Genomic DNA, 23549 nt, shown 5'->3' with positions numbered 1-23549 from the left:
AAATGACAGTATATTCTAAACTGTCGCCAACCCCACATACTGATCCAAAAACATCTGAGTGCTTTGATAAGCTGAATCAGAGGTCTACATCAGACCAGACAGTAAAGGTTTTCAGCTTTGCAAACCACATGGTCCCTTTTGCAACTACTCAACTCAGCCATTGTGTCCCCAAAGCAGCCACAGACAACACAAAAACAAATGAGCAGGTCTGTGTGCCAATAAAACTTTTCCTACAAAAACAGGCAGCTGGACTGTGGGTCATTGTTTGCTGACCTTCTGACCTCAATTAAGTTCCTGATGAACCATTTACTTCATGTTTTCTTTCCTAAGTATATCTCACCATGGTAGTCACTTGATTAGAAAGAAGGCTGGAATTTCATCTGATATACAGTCTTTTCTTTTTTCACAAAATTATACTTAAACCAAAGCCAGGACCCCAGAGTGGGTGAGGGGAAACAGGAAGTGGGGACCTGAAGCCCGCTCTGGAACTCTCCTCCCAGCTGAGTGGACACCACCCCAGGGTGGCGGCAAGATGAGGCTAATGGAATGGGTAGCACACTCTCCTTGGGCACCAATCTTACAAAGGCACCAAAAAAGTCAGCAATCAAAATAAATAATACTTTAATGCAATATTTTTGGAAATCAAAAACATCTACAATAAACAAAATATCAACGGTTTAAATAAAGACAGGATTACAATTACTGATTTTTTTCTTTTGTCTCAGGCTCTGATATGACTGTGCAGAACACTGTTTCTGATCTTATCTTTATGTAAAATGTTGGTAGTGTGTTCATCATGATTTTTTGCATGAATTTTAATTTAAAAAATATTGTATTTAACATTATTTACCTTGATTATGGAGTTCTACAGTGCCCGCTTCAATTTTGTGCCAAAGTGAGTGCCCCATTCACCTCCCTTCCCACCCCTTCAAATCAAGCCCGTGTCACCTTTTGCACTATCAGAGTCCATGACCATTTTAGAGAATGATAGACATCTCTTTAATGTTACCTTTAAACTAGATCATTCCTCTTGGCTGCTTTGATACCATCTTGATGGGGCGCCTGGGTGGCACAGTCGGTTAAGCGTCCGACTTCAGCCAGGTCATGATCTCGCGGTCCGTGAGTTCGAGGCCCGCGTCAGGCTCTGGGCTGATGGCTCAGCGCCTGGACCCTGTTTCCGATTCTGTGTCTCCCTCTCTCTCTGCCCCTCCCCCGTTCATGCTCTGTCTCTGTCTCAAAAATAAATAAAACGTTGAAAAAAAATTAAAAAAAAAATATACCATCTTGATTACTGGATCTGCCACACACACAGGTAGATCTGATGCACGTGGAAAATCTTGGGCCAGACTCTCTAGAGTCACTTTTTTTTTTTTAACATTTATTTATTTTTGAGAGACAGAGAGAAACAGAGCGTGAGCAAGGGAGGGGCAGAGAGAGGGAGACACAGAATCTGAAGCAGGCTCCAGATTGCGGGGCTCGAACCCACAAACTGTGAGCTCATGACCTGAGCTGAAGTCAGACGCTTAACCAACTGAGCCACCCAGGCGCCCCTCTCTAGAGTCACTTCTTAAGGGACATATTAAGATGAGAGGGAATAACATTTTATTAAACACATACTAAGTGCCAAGTGGCACTATGCTAAGAAACTTTACACCCATCATTTCATTTAATCCTTATGACAATCTCATGAGGTTTGATTCTACTCTTTTGCCTTCATGATGAAACAGAGGCTCAGATAAAATGAGATTATCAAAAATACTAAAGCCAGGCTGAAGCCTTCTGCTACCTCACACTATCTGTCAAGAAGCTGACATTTTGGACATGATTAAGGCACTTTATTGCCTTCCTACCTTACACTTGTACAGAATCACTCTCATTTATAAAGAGCTTTCAAATGCTTCGTCTCATTTGAGCTTTACAATAATCCATGAAGGTAAAAATCTCCTATTTTTAGATATTCTAGCAGGAATTCATCAAGTACATTTTATGAGTGAGAACATAGAAACTGTAAGTAACATAACCCAAGGTCACCAGCTAATAAGTAGCAAAACTAGAATTAAAAACCCAGATCATCTGAGGCTTGGTGAGTTTTCATTACCTCTTTTCCACTCCAGAGGAACACACCCAGCATAGGTATCTTTGACCCAATACCATCCATGTTCATATCACAGTGAGTAACTTGAGGAATAATATCTGAGAAATTTTGATCAGAGGAAATCAGCATTTAAGGGAAGGAAGCTAAAGTATGGAGCACTGTCTACCCTGATGAGGAAGATCTGAGGAAAACAGGGGCATCAGAAACAGAGGATACCTAGGGAGTGGGGGGTTTAAGGGAGTGTAGGGGGTGTTAGAAGGATGGCACCATGAAGAGGATCTGAAGCAAAGCCAACCTTGGCCGGCGTCACCTCTGACAAAGGTCATTTCCTCTTGGAGCTTGGAGCCATTGTAATTATAATCAAAGCAATTGTAATCAAAGCAACTTCTGTTCAAACCCCTAACCTTTCTGGATTCCATGCTTCAAGAAAGCACAGGAACAATTTCCAACTTGCAGTTGTTCCACATGCCGCCATGATTTTGTCATCAAGAGGAGCATCACACAGAACACTGTGGAGACCATTCAGATGGGGGAAATAATCAACCCAAAGTGAGGACAGGATGCAGGAACAGAGAAGAGCGATGCAAGACATTAGAACATCATTTCCAACCCAAAGCTGGGGAGAAAATGGCAGGCACTCTATTTTGGAAAGAAATCACATTTCATGTTATTCCAGGCAACTTCCAAGGAGGCATCAGCCCATGTGACAGGTCACACCTGACATTATATCTCGGTAACAAGATGCACAACAGGCAGTCTCAAGTGTTTAAAATAGTTGAATGTGCAAAATTTCACAGTCAGTCACAAGTTCATAAGAGCTGTGTGCCTCTTTCACTGAGGAGATGCCACACCATGCTGGGATTCCACAGGGCAACATGGCTTTTCCATTCTTCAAAATAGAGCAGCTCAAACAATCCTCTGGCAATTTTTAACTACACAGGAATAGAAACACCCCAGGCAGAGTGTGAGAGACCAATCTTGTAAACAGCAGGATGGCAAGGTATAAACAAGAATCAAGGAAAACATACAGATTAAAAAAAGTCATCGCTTTTGACAAGGACAATAAGATGGGAATAAATTCAGGCCCAAATATCATGGAACAACAAAAGCTCAGAGAAGTGCTAAATCACAAGCCAGGTGGCGGCAGGAATTTGCAACGATCCATTCCAATCTGCCAACTCGTCCCTTTTGGCACCAGGCTAGATTGCACAGACTCCTCTTCCAGTTTCGCATGCTTAGGGATTGTTTTTTGGTTTTGGTTTTTCCTTCCATGAAGCACAACCATCGTTTTCAAGGCTGGTGCAACTTTCCCAAGTCACATCTTTCTTCTTCCCTGACCCCACAAACAATGTTGCTTTGGAGAACCACAAACCACACTAGTCCCCTCTTTCATTTGACTGAGTCATTTTCTTGCATGCAGAGAAAATATGTTCATAAACTTATATTAAGTCTTAGTATATCTTTTATACGATCACTTGTGTAGTACAGCAAAACACCAGCATCTTCTATCCTTTCCATCACTCTACCAATAATTAAGCACTGAGCACATACTCTCAACAGTGGCCTGGGGATAACAGAATGAGCTGGGTCCTGGCTTTGAGGACCACACAGTCCAATGGAGGAGACAGAGTCTGAAACAAACAATTCAGAGAAGGGGTGAAGTTACCCTACCCATCCTCTGTACAGTAACAATGTTGGGAACACAATGCATGGGTTCCACTGATACTTTTTCCACTCCCCAGTAGGCTGCTTCTAAGCCAAAAATGCCTCTGCAGACAAACTGATCAGAGGATTATGTACCTAAGGCTAAGTAAGCACAGACAGACACTGAACAGCACTCATGTTTTCCTATGAGGACAGGAAGTCCTTTCTAGGATGTTCTCCGCCTTCAATACCTTGCTCTACATACTTGTTCTCAGCCTCAGACCTCCAACAGCCTTGGTTGGACTTACAATCCTCCCTAGCTCTAGTTGTTATCATTATTACTATTATTATTATTATTTTAAATGTTTATTTATTTTTGAGAGAGAGCACACAAGCAGGGGAAGGGCAGAGAGAGGGGACAGAGGATCTGAAGTGGGCTTTGAGCTGACAGCTGTGAGCCCAATGTGGGGCTCAAACTCACAAACTGTGAGATAACGACCTGAGCCAAAGTCAGACGCTCAACCAACTGAGTCACCCTGGCACCCCACTCTAGTTATTATTACTGATGGCTCCCATGTTATGCATGTTTATTATGTGCCAAGAATGGCTATACTGTAGCTGGTCGAACTTTCATAACAACCTTGGGATGGGTTTTGTTTTAATGTTTTTAAGATTTTATTTTTAAGTAATCTCTACATGCAATGTGGGGCTCAAACTAGAACCCTGAGATCAAGAGTCACATGCTCTACCAACTGAGCCAGCCAGGGGCCCCTTGGGATGGGCTTGGTTACCCTGATGTTACAGATGAAAGAAATGAGCCTCAGAAAATTTTAGAAACTTGCACAAGGCCACAAAGCTGATGAGTAGAAAAACTGAGATTAGAAGCCAGGACCATGTGATTAGAAAGGTTCTTAAGCTATATGCTAGTCTGCCTGTAGGCACATGTAGTCCAGCTCTCCTGCTAGGTTATTCACACCGTAAGGACCGAGGTTAACATTTCCATTTTTTAAATAGTCCCTAGGCAGGGTGGGAATGGGAGCAGAGTAGGCATCTACCTGTGTGATGTGACTCAAGGGAAGCCAGACAAGAATGGGTTAAAAATATTCCCATTGTTCCCTATCACAGTGCCTGGACTTTCAACACTGGAGGACATCATTTGGGGCCTTGAAGTCTTCCTCTATAAGAACATGATTGCCCTAAGAAAAGTCATACTTGGCTGAGACCTCAGTGAGGTTGGGGCTCTGGAGAATGAGTCATAGGAGAGATGCCTGGACAGGAGCCTGGCAGCTCTGAGAATGGGCAGAGGGGTCCAGAGAGGAAAATGGGAAGGTCTGAAGATGGGAGTAGACATTTGGCTTGACTGACCCCACCTTTGTGACTCCCAGCACAGAGTGAGGCAAATAGAAGGTACAGAATTCTCTTGATTTGAGGAAACACTTTTTGATCAGGCGTAAGAGTTAGAGGCATGGGACATGGTGGCAGGTAGGCCTCAAGTGCTGAGGGCCGTGAGCCTTGTGAAGGCATAAAACACAAGAAACCCTTGCCCTCAAAGAGCTTATAGTCTCCTTGTAGAGAAAAATTATCAATAGCGAACAATGGGTGAGTAAGACAAGATAGGAATGACCAGGCACAGAAAATATGTGTAATAGGAAATTCAGGAAAAGAAGAGCACAGTGTGGGAGGAGGTAGTTTCAGCTTCACGGGGGTACATGGGGCCCCAAGAACAGTACCAAATAAAGAGATAAACTGGTAAATGCCTGGCTTATGTCAAAAGAAGACCAAGTTGGCCACAACCAATTGCTACCTCAGCATTCCCAAACAAGGAAATCCAACCTGGATTCAATCACCATGATGCAAAATAATGTTAAGATGGTCTAGAAACCAAATCTGAAGACAGAGCGTACAGAGATACTATTTAGAAAATAAGCCCAGCTTTTTAAATGAAAGGATCTAATGGTTGCTCCAATCATAATAAATAAGTCCAGAATTTCAGTAATAGGTGAAAGTATCTAGATTTATATATTAAAACTGATGGCAAAGGCAAGTCTAAGCCCTTCTAATACTGAGGAAAAGAGATCTGATGACTACCATGGGCCTAAAACCTTGGCAAATTCCAAGACCTACCACTAAATTCAGCTCTGATAAAGAATGGCTTTATCCTGTGACCTTCAGTAAAAGCCAAATTCTCTTCTTCTGGGCTTTCACTGAATACTTCCTTCACAATCAGGAAAGGTTACTTCTATTTACTCTAACATATTTGGTATTTTTTTAAAGATCCCTTTATTTAATTCCCACAAAGAAAACAACCCCGAGGAAGAAAGCAAGTAAGCTTTGACCTTTATATGCTAAATGAGTTATTTTACCAATAGCTACAGGTGAATAACAATCCTTTGTACACCTTGCACAAGAGAAACCAACAGCTTACAGCCTAAGGCTTAGTTGTGAATGAGCAGTGAAAGCAGAAATGTAGGTAGAAAGAGACTTGAAAAAGAGGTAAAGGGTAAAAAAGGAGGAGCCACAAGAAAGCCTTCCTCTTTTGAGTTTCTTCATTGAATTATTGCAATATATATATTTCCTTTTCATTTCAGCTTTGTTGTTAATAAGCCTCATTTCCACAAGTTGCCTATTTTCTTCAAGGTGGCTACATATCTGAGATACAATCAACAAAGGTCTCTGGTTCCATCAGCTAATAGCTTTGTATTATCTCTGTGGAGATGTGCAGATACAGTGATCACATTATACAAACCCACAATTAGACACAGGGTCTAAAAAACGATACCTGTGCTTTATTTCCAAATGCAAGCAGCCATTTGGCAAATATTGTTCCAATGCCTAAATGTTAGGATTTCTGGAACATTTGGTGTTATAAGAAGCCATCAGAAAAAATACATATATTTTTGAGTTCCTGAAAATCTGGGTGGTGACTACTATACTGGAGCAAAATGACGACAGCAGTATTTCTGTATTTAACATTTTATAAGAAAAGGATTCAGAATCCATAAAAAGAAATCAGTGAAAATGAATATTTAATATATTTAAAATACACAAATTTATAAGCAACATGTAAAATGTAAAAATTATAACCTAAACAGTACCGGACTATTAGTAATTATCAGTAGACAGAGGTGCCTTGGTAGCTCAGTCAGTTAAGTGTCTAACTCTTGGTTTTGGCTCAGGTCATGATCTCATGGTTTGTGAGTTCGAGCCCTGCATCAGGCTCCATGCTGACAGTGCGGAGCCTGCTTAGGATTTTCTCTCTCTCTCTCTCTCTCTCTCTCTCTATCTCTATCTCTATCTCTCTGTCTCTCTCTCTCCCTCACTCCCTGCCTCTCCCCTGCTTGCTCTCTCTCTCTCTCTCTCTCAAAATAAATAAACTTAAAAAAAAAAACAAAAATAAGTATCAGTAGACATAATTTAAAAACCTAAGTATTAAAACACTAAACAGTCTCAACAATGAAAAAAATTAAGTCATAAAATGTTGAAAATAAGATCATATTATTCAAACTTTTATGAGACTTCTTAAAATGCAGAAATGTTGTCAAAATTTTGTCCAAATTGCTTCACTGCTAACAAAAAAGAAAACACTAGTTAGGAAAATGGTGATGTATTTATGAGCTATCTCCAAATATTTTTTTCTGGCTCCTTCGTCGTAAATAATTATAAGTCTCATTTGATAACTTTGATGAATATTTTTGAACTTTGAAGAGTATTTTTAAACATAATTTTGTGTACGGGGGTAGGGGTGGGGATGAAATTTATTTATTTACTTCAAGCTACAGTCTGCCTGAAAACAAGAAGCCAGCATTTCCAGTTTGTTCTCCTCTTTAGTTTGCTCATATATGCCTGGATCTGTTTCAAAACTCTCCTGTTGTAGTGGATATATGCTAAGGTGATCCCTAATGAGTCAGGCCCTAGTATGAGCCTCTCCTCTTTTTTTTCCTTTTAATTTTTTAAAAGTTTATTTATTTATTTTGAGAGAGAGACAGAGAGAGCAAGCGGGGAAGGGACAGAGAGAGAGGGAGAAAGACAGAATCCCAAGCAGAATCTGCTGACAGTGCAGAACCTCACGCAGGGCCCGACGCAGGCGCCCCAACTCACAAACCATGAGATCATGACCTGAGCTGAAACCAAGAGTCAGACACTTAACTGACTGAGCCAACCAGGCCCCCCAAGCCTCTCCTCTTGAGTGCAGGCATAGCCTGTGACTTGCTCCTAGCCAACAGAATACAGCAAAGCCAACGGGAGAGTCACTCTCTTGGTAAGGTTACATTATGGGACCTTCTTAGGGACCTTCTTAGGTCCATCTTAGCCGACTGGAGTAAGACATTCTCCTACTGGTTCTGAAGTCAGCTGCCATGTTGTGACAGGGCCTGTGAGAGGCAAGCAGCCACATGGCCAGGAACTGGGAGTAATACCTAGATGATGAGAGCACCCACATGACAGCCAGCAAGAAAACAGGGTACCTCACTCCTACAACCTTAACTGAATGCCACCAACAACCACATGAACTTGGAAGAAAAAACTCAAGCTCCAAAAAAGACCAAAGCACAGTCAACGTCTTGATTATACCTTTATGAGACTTGAAGCAGAGGACCCAGCTAGGATGTATCTAGATTCCTGATCCAAAGAAACTGGGGGATAATAATTATATGCTGTTTTAGGTCACTAAATTTGTGGTAATTTGTCATGCTGCAACGTATAACTAATGCACAAGTCATAATCCACGTTAGCTCCGAAAACAGTTATTCTTGCAAAAAAAAGGTTTGTGTTACCAATTGTTATTTTCTGTCTCCATTTGAGGACAGCAGAAATATAGCAGAAGGCTTTAGATATGTGTACACCTTTAATCAATTAAAAACTTCAATGCAGAATATAATTCTCTATGTATGAGTCTCAAAATATAAATTAGTTAAATTCAACATTTTTCAAAATATTATTTTGGTACTTGGAAAATGGAAAATATACCTCCAAACCAGTTTTTTTTCAATATGCACACTTCCTTATTTTTTTAAATAAACTTTTTATTTCAGTGTTAGATTTGCAGAATTATTATGAAGATAGTATATACAGAGTTCTTGTATATCCCACACCCAGGTTCCATTATTAACATCTTACCTTAGTATGGGACATTTTTCACAATTAATGAACTAACATTGATACATTATTATTTACTAAACTCTATAGTTTATTCATATAGCCTTAGTTTTTACCTAACGTCCTCTTTCCATCCCAGGATCCCACCCAAGATACCACATTACAGTTAGTTGTCTTGTCTCCTTAGGCTTCTCTTGGTTGTGACTTTCAAAATTTTTAATGACCTTGACAGTTTTGAGGAATACTGGTCAGGTATTCTGTAGGGAGTACCTCTACTGAAATTTATCCTATGTTTTTCTCATGATTAGACTGGGGTAATGCGTTCTGGGGAAGAGGACCAGAGGTAAAGCACCATTCTTATCGCATCCTACAGGGATACCCACTATCAACATGACATATCGCTGTTGATGTTAATCTTGATTACCTGGCTTGAGGTAGTGTTTGCCAGGTTTCTCGATGGAACTTTATTCTTTTTTTCCCCTCCCTCTCCCACTTCACTCCTTGGAAGAAAATCACTACGTGCAACCCCCATTGGGAGTTATAGTTAACTTCACGGAAAGCAGAGTATCTACATACAGTATTTGGAATTCTTCAGCATGGGATATTTGTCTATTCTTCTCATATATTTATCCAATTATTTATATCTGAATAGATATTTATTTCATGCCTTGGACTATACTACTACTTTATTTATTTTCTTGCTCAAATTGCTTCAACTTTGGACACTGGGAGCACTTTTAGTTGGTTCCTGTATCCTTGTGATGCACTGTGTGTTATGCCATTGTGAGGTGCTTTTTGTTTTGTTTTGCTTTTCTTTTTTTTTTTTTCTTTGAGCACTACCTTACTTTCTGGCACTATAAGATGCTCCAGGCTCATTCTGCATATTTCTTGCCCCAGTTCTAAATTAGCCATTTCTTGAAGGAGCCCTGGATCCTTTTTATTGGCAAATAGTATTAAAACCAAGATTTGGGTGATCGGTGTGTTTATTGCTACTGAAGAGTCATGGCATCTAGGCCAAACCAGTTTTTCAGTCTCTAAACATGGGACCTTAGAATGTCCCTATACACTTAATGTATTTTTTAATTTATTCAACAAACATTTTTACAGAGATTACCATATGTCAGGCGTTATTTTAAGCATTTTGCACATATTAACTCATTTCATCCTTGTAATAAGCTCATCACAACAACGAGATAGGTAATGTTAGTAGTCCCATTTTATGGAGGGAAAAAGTGGGATACTGAGAGGCTTAGACATGTGGCCAAAGTCATTCAGCTAGTAAGTGGCAGAACTAGGAATTGAACCCAAGCATCTGGCTTCAGATTTGGGGGACTAACCAGTACACCACATTGCCTCACAGTGGTAAGGAACACACAGAGCAGAAAACTGATGAATTAATTAACCCACCTACGTTCATTCTCCAACAAATATTACGTGCCCCTTAGGTGCTAAATTCTGTGCTAGACATTACTTGGCTTAATGCCATTTGAGATACTTTCTTGGGCTACAGCCCAACTTAAAATGAAGGAAGAAGCTATTGTAATATGCCCCTTGAGAGGACTCTGGCAGCTGCCTGGAATGAAGATGGAAAAATCAAACCACTCAGCTCAGTAGCTGCAAATATACTTTATTAGCTAAAGGTAATATCCAAGGGTGATAGGCAGTGTCTTACTTATTTCATATCTATCTATTATCCTTTCCACAAATTTTAAAGAGAGGGTTTGGTTATCTTTTCCTATATATGAAACTCTCAGTCATTATGCCACTGTTTGCTGATAAAATATTTGAGTGAAACTGTCTTTTGTGAAAGTCATTAAACAAAACTGAGATTTCCATTTACAGCTGACTGAAAGACAATTTTAAGTGTCCACTTACTTTTTGACAGTCACTAGTGGGTGGTTCCCGGAGACCAAGCCAAGATAATCTAAAGGAAAACAAGCAAAATAACCACAGTGAATGAAAATATCTTCAAGGACCGCAACGTCATCCATCCCCACAGATTTTAGTGGCAGAGCTCTAGGAAGCTTCCCATGGTGTGGCTTTAGTTGTCAATAACACGTTTTAGGAATGGGAGATGGGCTGGGCAGAAAGGACTCACCTAGAAAAAGGAGGCAGAGGCTAACACAGTGGGGACTCTGGCATTAACCTCTTGCTGATATTTATGAACTCCTTGGAAGAGGATATGGATTCACGGGAAGGGATCGTCAAGAATATGGGCCTTAATTTTTCAGGTCAGAGTGAGCATTATATGAACCACCTTCTAGAAATACCAAAGTTTAGGGACATGCCAGAAAGAATTAGCAAACACAGTGCCTTAATGCAATAATAAGGAATCACAATAAAATAGATCCATAAATGGGAATAATGTATTGATTAGATTCATAGGTCAGAGGAAAGGACTAATCAAAGGTTTTAGCCTGTGAGGAGCCTAGCCAAGCAGGTTTGATTAGGAAGACTTCAAGGGAGGGCTGTGATCTATTGAATCCTATTGCCAATGGACATGGGAGAAGGGTGCTCTCTCAGATTTTATTTCTGGCATTTGCAACCTCTCTCTGAGGAAAAAAAAGTGCATCTTAGTACCTCTGGGTGTACCAGTCTAGAAAATCTAATTAATCTAGCGAATATAGTTTCAAAACCAAACTATCAATGGGGTCAAAGCCCTCTTTGGAAATATGTAGGGTAAAAAGTCCCAACACATATCACTGAATTCTTAAATATCAAGTATCACTTTTATTAGGAATAAAATACCAAAATGTGCAATTGTTTGAGTTTCTAAATATCCCCCCACTGTTATTTTAAAAATTATAATAATTCGGGGCGCCTGGGTGGCGCAGTCAGTTAAGCGTCCGACTTCAGCCAGGTCACGATCTCACGGTCCGTGAGTTCGAGCCCCGCGTCAGGCTCTGGGCTGATGGCTCAGAGCCTGGAGCCTGTTTCCGATTCTGTGTCTCCCTCTCTCTCTGCCCCTCCCCCGTTCATGCTCTGTCTCTCTCTGTCCCAAAAATAAATAAACGTTTGGAAAAAAAAATTAAAAAAAAAAAATTATAATAATTCAAGAAGAAAAACGTGTTCCAAATGACATGGTAGAAAAAAATATAACATTCTACCAATTTCTTTGTATTTGATGGTATACCAATCATCGCAAAATATATCTCCGTCAATACACCAAGGACTCATACTCCTCCAAGCATTTAACAGAGAATTAAATACACTAAAAGCAGAAGTAGAAGCTTTACCAAAGAGTTAATATAATTTGTCCCTTTTAACATACAATATTGTATGTTCATACATATCGTACGTCCCTTTGACATACAATAAAGGCTATATATCTCAGTGGTTGCTTCCCAACACTAGGTCTCTTTATACAGAAAAGTACATGTAATAACTCTAAAATCCCTGACATCCATTTCAAGTTGGTCCTTTCTTTTCCTTTAGGATCCCAATCAGGAAGTTTATGCTTTATGAGCAAATAAATACAGCTGGCCAAATTTGTTTTTTTCAGAAGCCTGAGGCAAATCCTTTTTTCATGGTGTCAGTGCTTAAAATAGTTACCTTATATATTTTGGTTTGCATATAAAAATTTCAAGGTTTATGATATGAAAGTCTGAGCGCATTCAGATACAAACTGCTTTGAGGTGTTTTACATGTTGTATGAGGATATTGTTTAGTTATCAACACCACTATTTCTAACCATCCTATCTGTCAGCTATACCATCCACTCATGCTAATGATGATTACAATGGTTTCTGGTCTCAGTGTTGATATCTAGTTTTTTTGGATGCCAAAACATACCATTTTCACTGAGCAGCATATTCTGACAAGGACTTATAAATAGAATCGAATAGCCCTTTACATGTTCATTTTCATTTGATTTAATAACTCTAGTAATTTGAATATCAGAATCCAACCCTAACCTTCCTCAGGAAGTGGAAAAGGCTTAATATTTATTCATCTGGGAAAAAAAAAATGTGCCATGCTCCAAAACACAATTAAACTAGGAACAGATGATATTCATCCTCTCAGGGGCATTTAGGATAAGCTAAATATATTCACGACACAGCTGACCGTGTATAAATACAGCTACCACTGCAACCAGAGAGTTGTGTCAATGGCAGAACATTCATGGTTTAAAGGGAAAAGCCACGAACCCTACTATGGTGGAGACCACCTCTAATCATGCCATCAGTGCTGCTCTATTTTACACAAATGTTGAATAAAAATATTTTAAACCTTCTATTGTCTTGTTTCCTGCCTTTTAAAAAATATTTTTGAGAGAGAGAGAGAAACAGACAAAGCATGAGTGGGGAAGGGGCAGAGAGAGGGAGACACGGAATCGTTAACAGGCTCCTGGCTCCGAGCTGTCAGCACAGAGTCCAACGTGGGGCTCGAACCCATGAACCACGAGATCATGACCTGAGCCAAAGTTGAATGCTCAACTGACTGAGCCACCCAGGTGCCCCTCTTGTTTCCTGCTTTTAGACTGGGTATTTAAATGAGGATTAATCTAGTTCTCTCCACATCAGCAAATATGGAAATCAAGTATGGAGGGAATAGATTTAATAGGATACTAATTTCCATTAAAGGATCATTGCTATTGCCCTTGTTCCTCATAGCCCAACCTCACTTATGCTGGGTGCTCTCCTAAGCTTCTTTCAGATGCTATGATTCATTCTGATGCCATGATTCTGTGACTCGAGTTGTCAGAAATAGGTATTTTTTTCATTTCTTGCTCAAAGCTGGTCTTAAATTCAGAAAGCATGATATGACAAAATAAAATCAGTAACAATAAAAAGAAACAAAACTGATTCCAGGGAAGAGAGATTGGATAAATGGGGTTAAGCAAATGCCTTTCCTAGTCAATTGGTCAGTCAGCAACATTTACAGAGAGCCTACAAGGGCAGAGCCTAGATGGAATCATCCCCTCTGTTCAGGCCGCCTGCAATGCCCTGTGTGGGAAAATGGCTGGCTGGTTCACCAGCAGAAAGATACAATCAGGCAATAGCCATACTCCAAGGGGTGTGTTTATCCATTCCTTCAACATTTATAGAGCATCCACCATGAGGCAGGGAAATGAACAACATGACTTCACCTTTAAGATGCTCACTCCTAGAGGGGAGAAGCCAGCTAGTCACCTATGACAGACAAGTAAACAAATAAAATCATCAAAATGTGAACATTTGCATGACAGACTCACAGGAACTTGAAGAGCTGATGTGAACAATACCTGCACATACACCTTACTCTTTCCTTTCCCTTCTGATGGTTTTTCTCTCTAGCACTTGGTCATTCGCACCATCCTCGCTTGATGTCATATATTTGTTTATTTTTGCCTGTCTGTCTCCTCCCACTAGAGGGTAAGTCCTTGAAGGCATGGGATTTCTTTGGTTCACTGAGGTAAACAACTAGTAGGTGCTCAACAAATATTTATAAATGACTGTATGAGTGAATAATCATTATAGAAGTCATGCAAAATCAGGAATGATTACCTGTAAAGATGGGAGAAATGATGTTCCGTTATTACAAAAGGCAATTACATTTTGACAAAGAAGTCAAAAGTCAAGAGATATTTGCTTCGCAGGTCCTTAGGGACAACTAGCAAGAAGTCCATGGAGTACAGGTAGTCTTGTCTCTCCAGTGTTCTGACCTTGTAGAACTGTCCCCTAGCTCCCTGTGGCTTTAATGGGGCAGCCAAGCCCAGACATCTACTCCTCTGACCACAGAGGAGGGCCCGAGCCAAGCTAGGCCAGCTGGTTCTCCCTCCTGGGCATTTAAACCGACAGCAGACAAGACTAAGAAGGAATGGAAGCTGTGCTCTCCGGAGCAGCAGCATCTCAGAAGGATGGTTTATGTATTCTTGCTTCTGAGACCCCCAGTTGCCCTGGTTCCCGTCTTCCCCAAAGCCTGTTTGGCCAGCTCTTCCCTCGGCTCTTTAAGCTATTAATATCCTTCCAATAAACTTTTTATTTTTTCCTGGCTCTGGGAGTCTCAGTTTATTCCTGATGATTACATTCAAAGCTCTCTGTGACCACAGGGGCTGATTAAAGGACGAATGTGGTTTGAAAAGTCTCAGAGTAAAGAATTTTTATTGAGCACTAACCATGTGCTGGTACTGAGCTAAGCTCTTCATAGGAGTCATCCGATTTAATCTTTGAAACCATCTCCATGAGTGCCTATTCCTATTTTAAAACCCTTAAGGACAAGCCTTAAGGACATCAAGGCTTAAAGAAGTTAAATAACACACCCAAGCTCCCACTCTACCAAGTGGCTGAGCCAGCATTTGACTCCAAAGACCTCGGCTTTAATACTTCCCACTGTCCTCCTGTGAGCCACAATTTTGAGTGTGGGATAAATCATTAAAAGTGCCACCGGTGTCATCGCCAGGTTAGGTGAGTTAGGGTTAGGGATTCGGTGGAGTCAGAGATCCTTGGGGAATGGATAGAGTTAAGGGTAGTGGTGCTAGTTTCCACGTTCATAATCCAGGATTCCCACATTCCGAACTGTGTTATGGTTTATTTTTTCCCCCTATACCATGTAAAGAAATAAGGGGAGTTTCCCCGTGAGAATTGCTAAAACAAGTGCCTGGAACAGATGGTTCCAAAGTCTGAAAAATACTTTAGCACAACTACATATTTTTATTAACTAACCACCAGATATATGTATACATGGAAGTGACTGTAAAACACATAAATATATCTTATTAAACTTAAACAGAATGTATCCCCAATTCAGCTTCCTCTTAGACTGATCCTAAAGTCACCTCTGGCTACACCAGTGTTTTCACACATGAGGGTAAATGCAGTCGTGATGCGGAGACCATGACTCTTAACCATTTATAGTCAAAATCTCCTTCTCCTGAAAATCTTGCAAGAACGTTTGACCATGTGGGCCAAATGGTAGGGTTCCAAGCTGCTGAGCTCACAGTGCATCTGGCCCTGTGCGTTCCCATCCTTCAAGTCTGCCCTTTCTCCATGATCAGAGGGTCCTCCTCCTCCTACATCATGCTAAATAGGAAGCAGAAAAGGGTCCATGCATCTGGTTTAGGAAGTCAGGAGAAGCCAAGTCCCCTGATCCAGATTCATTAAAGTGTGCCACTTCCCTCAGGGAACACTGTACAGGAAAGCTGTGCAGCAGGATGAATTAGCACCATTCAGCCCACTGAGTTTTATGAAGTCTTGGCTCTACACTATCTCCCTGAGACAGAACTCAAAACAGTTGTCTCCAAACCATCTCTCATTGGTACCGGTGTGTGAGTATGTGGGGGTATGAGTGAAGGTGTGTGTCCCTCTGTAGCCAGGATATCAGTTGCCTTCGGTCGTTACTTTGAATCTTTCTACTCCAGGGAAGTGGTGATATTGCTGCTCTGGTATTTGTTTCTGTTGCAGATCTTTTGCGCCTCCTTTTTGGGGGATTTTGCCAGTGATTTTGCCTTCTGAACTAGAAACTCCTTAACAGTGTCATAATCAGGAGAAGGCTGTGGCCCCAGCACCAATGTTTCTGGCAAAGCTGAGCTTGAGGCCAGCCTGGACTGTTCCACCAAATTACTTTGTGGGCTGCAAGGTCAGCCAGTCTATGGCAGAGTAAGTATGAATTACCTGTATTCCAAGGACCAGTAAACAAGCAAAATCCATCCCAAGGTAAAAATTACTGCCCAGTGATGATTTAGACTTTAAATAAGAACCCGGCTGTTGACCTGTAACGGTTCACTTATCCTTTGGGTGAAACACCAACACACCTCCAAGGGATGAGGGTCAGGCCTTTGTCCTCAAGGCTAGTCAGGTCATGTTGGCAGCCCTGAAGCAACCCTGAGTGGAGAGAGTGCATCTCAAGTCAGACGCTCTATCAAAGGAATACCAAGGAACTGAAGTGGGAAGCAAAAGAGATCTGGACTCAGGACTCTAGTGAAACATGTGCAAGACTTTGTGTCCTGAGCTGTGAAATAGTCACTGACATTATTTAGCAAGAACTATGAACATGCGTGGCTTTTCTTGTAGCAGATGCCTCAGGTGACAATCAATATAACCTTTCTTTTCCCTTCCTTCCTTCCTTCCTTCCTTCCTTCCTTCCTTCCTTCCTTCCTTCCTCCCTTCCCTTCCCTTCCTTCCGTCCTTCCTTTCTTCCTTCCTCTTTCCTTCCTCCCTTTCTTCTTTCTTTCCTCTTTTCTTTTTTTTTTAAAAAATGTTTATTTATGGGGTGCCTGGGTGGCTCAGCTGGTTAAGCATCTGCCTTCGGCTCAGATCATGATCTCGCGGTTCGTGAGTTTGAGCCCAGCATTGGGCTCTGTGCTGACAGCTCAGAGCCTGGAGCCTGCTTCAGATTCTGTGTCTCCTTCTCTCTCTGTTCCTCCCACACTCACACTCTGTCTCACTGTCTCTCTCTCAAAAACAAATACGGAATAAAAAAATACACTTATTTTTGAGAGAGAGGGAGAGTGCAAGTGTGGGGGTGGGCAGAGAGAGGGAGACAGAGGATCTGAAGTGGGCTCTGCACTAACAGCAGAGGGCCCGATGTGGGGCTTGAACTCACAAACCACGAGATCATGACCTGAGCTGAAGTCGGACGCTTAACTGACTGAGCCACCTAAGTGCCCCTTCTCTTTTCTTTCTTTATCCCTCTCCCTCTGTTCTTCTCCCTCCCCTTCTTCTTCCTCTCGTCTCTTCCATTTTCCTCTTAGCACAAATACTCTCATTTACGGGTATAGACATATCCTAGTCACCATGCAAAGCACTTTGCATATATTACCCCTTTCACTTGACATAACAATCTTCAAAAGGAGAAACTGTTCTTATTTTGCTATGAGGAACGGAGGCTTGGGGAGGTGACAGCTATATTAATGGAGTGTGACCCCATAACTGCCTCACTCACAGCCCAGACCTGCTCCATTAGGAAACTTGACATCTTTCTCTTGTTAAACAGATAGCCATCACACGGTCCTCACTGCATACTACCTAGCGTTTGAGAAGAGATTTTTCTGTAGCTCCTGTCTTTGGCACCCTGCTCACATCCTGCCTGCCTTCTGCTTTCAGTTATGGCTGGAAGGCAGATGGAGGGGAGTGCAGACTCCTCTGGGGCTGGCAGTGCCCCCTTAGTCATGCCCCTGGGTGTCTTCTGACTTTCTGCCTCCAGGCCTTCTCCAATGCTACAGAGACCTACAGTCTACAGGTGCAGCCAGGGAGCACGGAGGAGAAAAGCCCAGGGATGGTTCTTGGCCATCTTGATTCTTGGCCAGTGGAAGTTTGGTGCTGATGGCTAAATATGTGGCTGCCTTCTAGACACAGCTCTAGAACAGGAGACATTCTAAAGTAATCACATCCGTATTTGCCTACTCAAATCCAGATCCCAAAATTTGCTTCTCGGGAGAAACTAAACTTAGACATCTTCCAATGACTTTTAATTCCATTTGCCTTGTTAGCAGACCATCTACTTCGATGTATGTGCATTCTCTGTAGTCATCGAGTATCTCAAATGAAGGACTTTCTACCTTTTTTTTTTCACCATTAACCCGTTATTTCCTTTAACCACAGCTCCCTCTAAAGAAAAGGATGCAACAGGAAAAAGCATGCTATAAACATCTCTCTCTTCTTTGCTCAGAGTCCTGAAGCCCAGCTTCAAAGCCTCTGGCTTTGTGAGAGTGAGGACCAGACACCTGAGCATGCTGTTTTAAAACAAAACTTAAATGATGATAGTGTAGCCAGTTAATTAATTGGAAAATATTATTTTGCCATCAGATATTTAGGCATAAATCATAGGCAGTTCATATAAGTGACTCTAAGGTTTATTACTCTCACGCAAAAAATTATGTAGAATTTTTCCTTTTGACATTAGTTTTTAATTATCTAGAAGCAGCACCGATAGCAACTGTTTTTCTTCTAGGACATCCCCCTCTCTCTACACACACACACACACACACACACACACACACACACACACTTTGACCCTCACACCTGCTAAAAATCAAGGATTCTGCATCTCCTTCCATTGCAGAAACACTCTTGCTTCTATCTCTACCCTGACTCAGGACCACATGGTAGGCTGAATAATGCCCTTCAAATACGTCCATGCCCTAATCCCCAGAACCTGGAAACGCTACCTTATACAGAAAATGGGACAGCACCCATGTGATTAAATTAAGGCTCTTCAGATGGGGAGACTATCCTGGATTATTCACATGGACCCAATGTAGTCACAAGGGTCCTTATAAGAGGGAGGCAGGAGCATCAGAGTTAAAGCAGAAGGCAGTGGAAGCAGAGATGCAGCCAGGAGCCAATTTTCAGCTAGGAGCCTCTAGAAGCTGAAAATGGCAAGGAAATAGATTCTCCCTTCAGAGCCTTCAGAAGGAACTATCCTGGTTCCACTTTGATTTTAATCCTTTAAAACTAACTTCAGACTTGAGACCCCCCAGAAGTGTACGAGAATAACTTTGTGTTTTGTAAGTCTCTACGTTTGTGGCATTTTGTTACAGCAGCCACAGAAAACTGGTAAAACCCCCTCTCACCCTGCCACTGCTTTTCTATGCTGACCTCACTAGCACCCACCTTTGCTCCCCTCCCCTAGCCTACACACTATATCCAAATGAGGGGCTTGAAAGTAGTTCCTGTCTCCTCAACAATGAATAACTTGTCCTGGGTGTTGGAGACACCTCAAGGCACCAGAAACTCCATAGCATGAGGATAAGAAATGCTTGCATGCAAGGGGCAGGAGGTACAGAAACACTCTGGGACAGCACAAGGGCTGCTGAAAGGATTTAGGAGTCATCATATAGGTAGGTGATGGTTAAAGTCAAACCATAGCTAGAGCATGTAAATATATGATAGTGACCTTGACTGAATTAGGAAATGGATCAAAGGGATTTAGTTTGCAAATGAAAGGCCTCTGAGAGATACCATAGAAAGTTAACAAGAGAAAAAGTGATCTAGAATATAATTTTTAAAAATCTATCTCGAGTTGAAGTACAATCTCAGCTGGATGATGAAGAGGGTTGCATCTCACTCAGAGAGAAGCTTCAAAGAAGCTCTTGAGTTCTATATCAGGCACAAGCGTACAAAAATACGGTTCCTGCCCTTAAGGAAATCACAGATAATTTCTTTGTAATGTAATGTGTGCTGTGATAATGGTGTCAACAAGCGTACTCCAGGGGCACAGTAGAGGGGACGGTTTGTCCAAAGGATGGACTGGAGAAAAATTTCCTGGAGGAAGTAGTAGCTCATTTGAAGGATGAGTAAGAGGGAGAGAAAGCAGGGGAGCATTCATGGTAGAGGAAATAGCACAAAGTCCTGGGGAGGGGGTAGTGACATGAATAAGAGTAGGTGAATTCCCCCGGGATGAAAGATTATGCACAGTGAGAGGAACAGAGGAGGAAGGATGAAGCCTGGAGAGGAGTAAGGGTTAAAGAGACGGCAAAGGAAAAGAAGCCCACAGATTAGTCCAAAAAAGAGCAAGAGGGCTGCAGGAGGGAAAAATCTAGAGAAAATGGCGTCATGGAGCTAAAGAGGGTAGAGAGCTTTGGAAAGGAGGGAGTCGAGGGAGAGGAGTACTAAAAGGAACAAGAGAGAACCAGGAATGAATTTTTCTCAGAGCGGGTTCATGAGATGATGAGAGTAAAAACCAGATTGCAAAGGGCTTAGAAGAAGACAGGAGTAATGAACTGGAGGCAGCATCCTGGGACTGCACTTTCAAGTATCTTGGTTGAGAAGGGAATGAGAACCATGCCTATTTGTCAGGTTTTTAAACTTTGGAGACAAAAATAGGCTTTACAAGCTGCCTCTAAAGAGAAGAGATAAGGTTTAAATACACAATAAGAAGATAGGAATCACCTTGGGCCTTTCTCCTCAAACTTAGACAAAGCTAAAGTAAGTGGAAGTATCACAACAAGAACAGAGGGGCGAGCTGACTGGGAAAAAGGAAAACATTTTTAAAGTAAGATTGGGGCACCTGGGTGTCTCGGTCAGTTAAGCGTCCGACTTCGGCTCAGGTCATGATCTCGCAGTTTGTGAGTTCGAGCCCCGCATCAGGCTCTGTGCTGACAGCTCAGAGCCTTTAGCCTGCTTCAGATTCTGTGTCTCCCTCTCTCTCTGCCCCTCCCCCATGCTCGCTTGCTCTCTCTCTCTCAAAAATAAACATTAAAAAATTTTAAAAGTAACAGACTATATACATAAAAAAAAAAAACACTTGTCGAAGTCTCAAAGATTTCTAAAAGAATAAAGATGATCTGGAAGCAAATGAATTAGAGAAATGGGGAGAGGGGAGAAGTTAAAGATGCTTAGACCAAAGAAGTGGACCCACATCAAAGAAGCAAAATTAATAATAATTAGAAAAAATCTTATGAAAACTACACGATAGAAAAAAAGTGAAATAGGTGAAGAATTTCAGACAACTAAGGTATAATGATAAAGTAGGAGACAGAGGACGATTGCAAAACCCAATTTCCACAGTCACCCCCGAATTTAACAAACACTCCTTGAGCACCGACACAGGGGGACAGGACTATATTTACTTAACAGCAATAAACACAAAAATAAAAAATTTTGCTTAAGAATGACATTAACGTGTTCTTTTCATGAAGCCAAGGGGTCAGATAAGATTTTGATGGATCTAGCATAAAACTGAAGAGTTGAGAGTTTACAACAGAATTCAAGTAATTAAAATGACAGAGGGGAAAATGTTTTTAATAAATAAAATGATAGAGGAAATTTAAGAACAAGAAGAAAGGAATGATTGGCTGTGTCAAACACTGTTACAAAGTCCGGTAGGATGAGTATTGAGAACTGATCATCAAGAGGTCACTGAAGGTTTTGGGAGCTTTCAGGTTACACGTATTTGGATAATATTGTGAAGAAAAGATCAAAATTGCAACATCAGGATGAGCAGACAAACACACAATCCAACTCAGTCCTGCCATTTCTAATCGTTTCTTAGCAAAGGAATAATTGTAAAAATTTGCAAGCGCCAATAGAAACATGTAGTAAGTAATTGCATCCTGAAAACGTCTTAATAATGACAATGAGCTGTAGTGTATCCTTAAGCCTGAGGCTGAGGTCAGACTTTCAACCTGTGCAGAGCACAGGCACATGACCCTACAGATCCCCAGTAATTACCTGGTGATCACCCCCATCCCAAGTCTGTCTGGCCTTGCCAAAGGGTGAGGTCATTCCTGTATTCACTTCTGGATGTCAAATAATTAACTCCTCTCTTGTCCTTATTCATTGAAAGGATAGAGTAAAAACGTGCATGAGAAGTCATTTTTCAACATCTTGTTAAACCTGCATCTATCATTGCTTAGATCTGATTGAGACTTGCACACATTCACTATTAGAGAAGACAAGCTTTATCTCTTTCACTGACGCCAGAAGAAAAAGTCTTCTGTTAATGAGTGCCAGGTCACTGACTGACTGTCAATAAATATACGATGAATTAATGAAGGGTTAGGAAATGGGAGTACAGCAATAATTAGCATAAGTATAGTGTAAAGTAAATGCAATGTAAATTAGCATTAGTGAATGAAGGTCTTTCCCACAGTTTCAGGATGGATAGATAGCACTTTACCTTGACTCAATGTTCCATTTCTGCAGTGTCAGAGAAACTCATGGATTCAGATTAATTGAAAGGAAAACACATCTCAATTGAGGAGATGTCTGAAATACAGACTAGTTTTAATGAGGCACGCCTTTGTAAGACAGAAACTAATTGCACACGAATCAGCGGCAAGCAACATTAAATAGATTGTCTCCCCAACCCTTTCAATGACTTAAATAGGTGTTTTTAATTCTTTCTCTTTATTGCAATTTTTAAAAGCTGTAAGTAGCTTAGATTTTCTCCCTATCTCCATTCCAGTTGACAGAAAAATTTGCTCAGCAAATCCCTTCTTAGTAAAATAATAATAATAATAAACTTTTGCTCAACCCTGTCTAAACAGCTACAAACTCGGATTTTATTAATGTGGTTTGGTAATAATTAAGTGGAGTCTACTTGTCACCGTATAGCATAACGGTCGCATTACATTAACAAGCCCAGCAGAGAGAAACCACACTGTGGAATAGCTACCATTTGGGAAGTATTTTCCATCTGAAAATGTCATTTGATCTTCATGACAATACCATGAGGCAGCTACCATTATCCCCATTTTACTGATGCTGAAACTGAGATTCAGAGAAGTGACGTAACGGCCTTAAGATCGGACAGGCAGTAAGTGACAGGAGCCAACATGATCCTAGGGCGGTCTTACTTTAAAGACTTACTTTATCGTAAGTCTTACTTTACTTTTAATGAGTGTTTTCCTCATTATATCGTTAAAAAAAAAAAAAAAAAAAAAAAAGACCCAACTCTCTCGAAGTCAACTCAGTGCAGAAATGGAGCTTTTAGGAAAGTGGTAGTCAGCATGTACTTAATGCTATTTTTTAATCCCTTGATATTCTTTTCAAGTTTGAGGCTGTGCTCTTTGAACACTTATCGACATCTTGAGCCCAGGAAATTCTGCTGCATTTGCAATTTTGAGAGGAGGAACAGTACCTAGATAAATGGTCTGGAGTTGGCATGGTTGAAGTGAATCTCAATTACTTTTAGAAAATTAATTATTAAGGCAGAGACACAGAGAAAATCAGTTGCTTTGGGCAGCAATAGGAAGGAATTGGGTTAGAGATGAAGGAGACCTTCCTGACCATAAGACAAGATATGAACCGAGGACATTTAGCGACACCCTTGTGTGAAGATATATATGACAAAT

The 23549-nt window shown here is 41.0% G+C and overlaps 1 protein-coding gene across 3 annotated transcripts in view; it reads right to left on the bottom strand.

Annotated features, from left to right (window-relative positions):
* NCALD (neurocalcin delta) overlaps nt 1–23549 on the bottom strand; it is a 404040-nt gene that overhangs the window by 177764 nt on the left and 202727 nt on the right. For 2 of the 3 annotated variants that reach the window (XM_086695133.1, XM_086695132.1), the window contains exon 3: nt 10709–10757. The exons of the other annotated variant lie outside the window; for it this stretch is intronic. The gene's annotated coding sequence lies outside the window, so the exon portion shown is untranslated. The remainder of the gene's footprint in view (nt 1–10708; nt 10758–23549) is intronic. 3 annotated transcript variants of the gene reach the window in all.

This window comes from Puma concolor, chromosome F2, assembly GCF_028749965.1.
Source record: "Puma concolor isolate L17-30 chromosome F2, mPumCon1.1.hap2, whole genome shotgun sequence".
Classification (NCBI taxonomy): domain Eukaryota; kingdom Metazoa; phylum Chordata; class Mammalia; order Carnivora; family Felidae; genus Puma; species Puma concolor.
The sequence above is the reverse complement of the archived record's forward strand: the minus strand, read 5'-3'. Positions and strand labels throughout refer to the sequence as shown.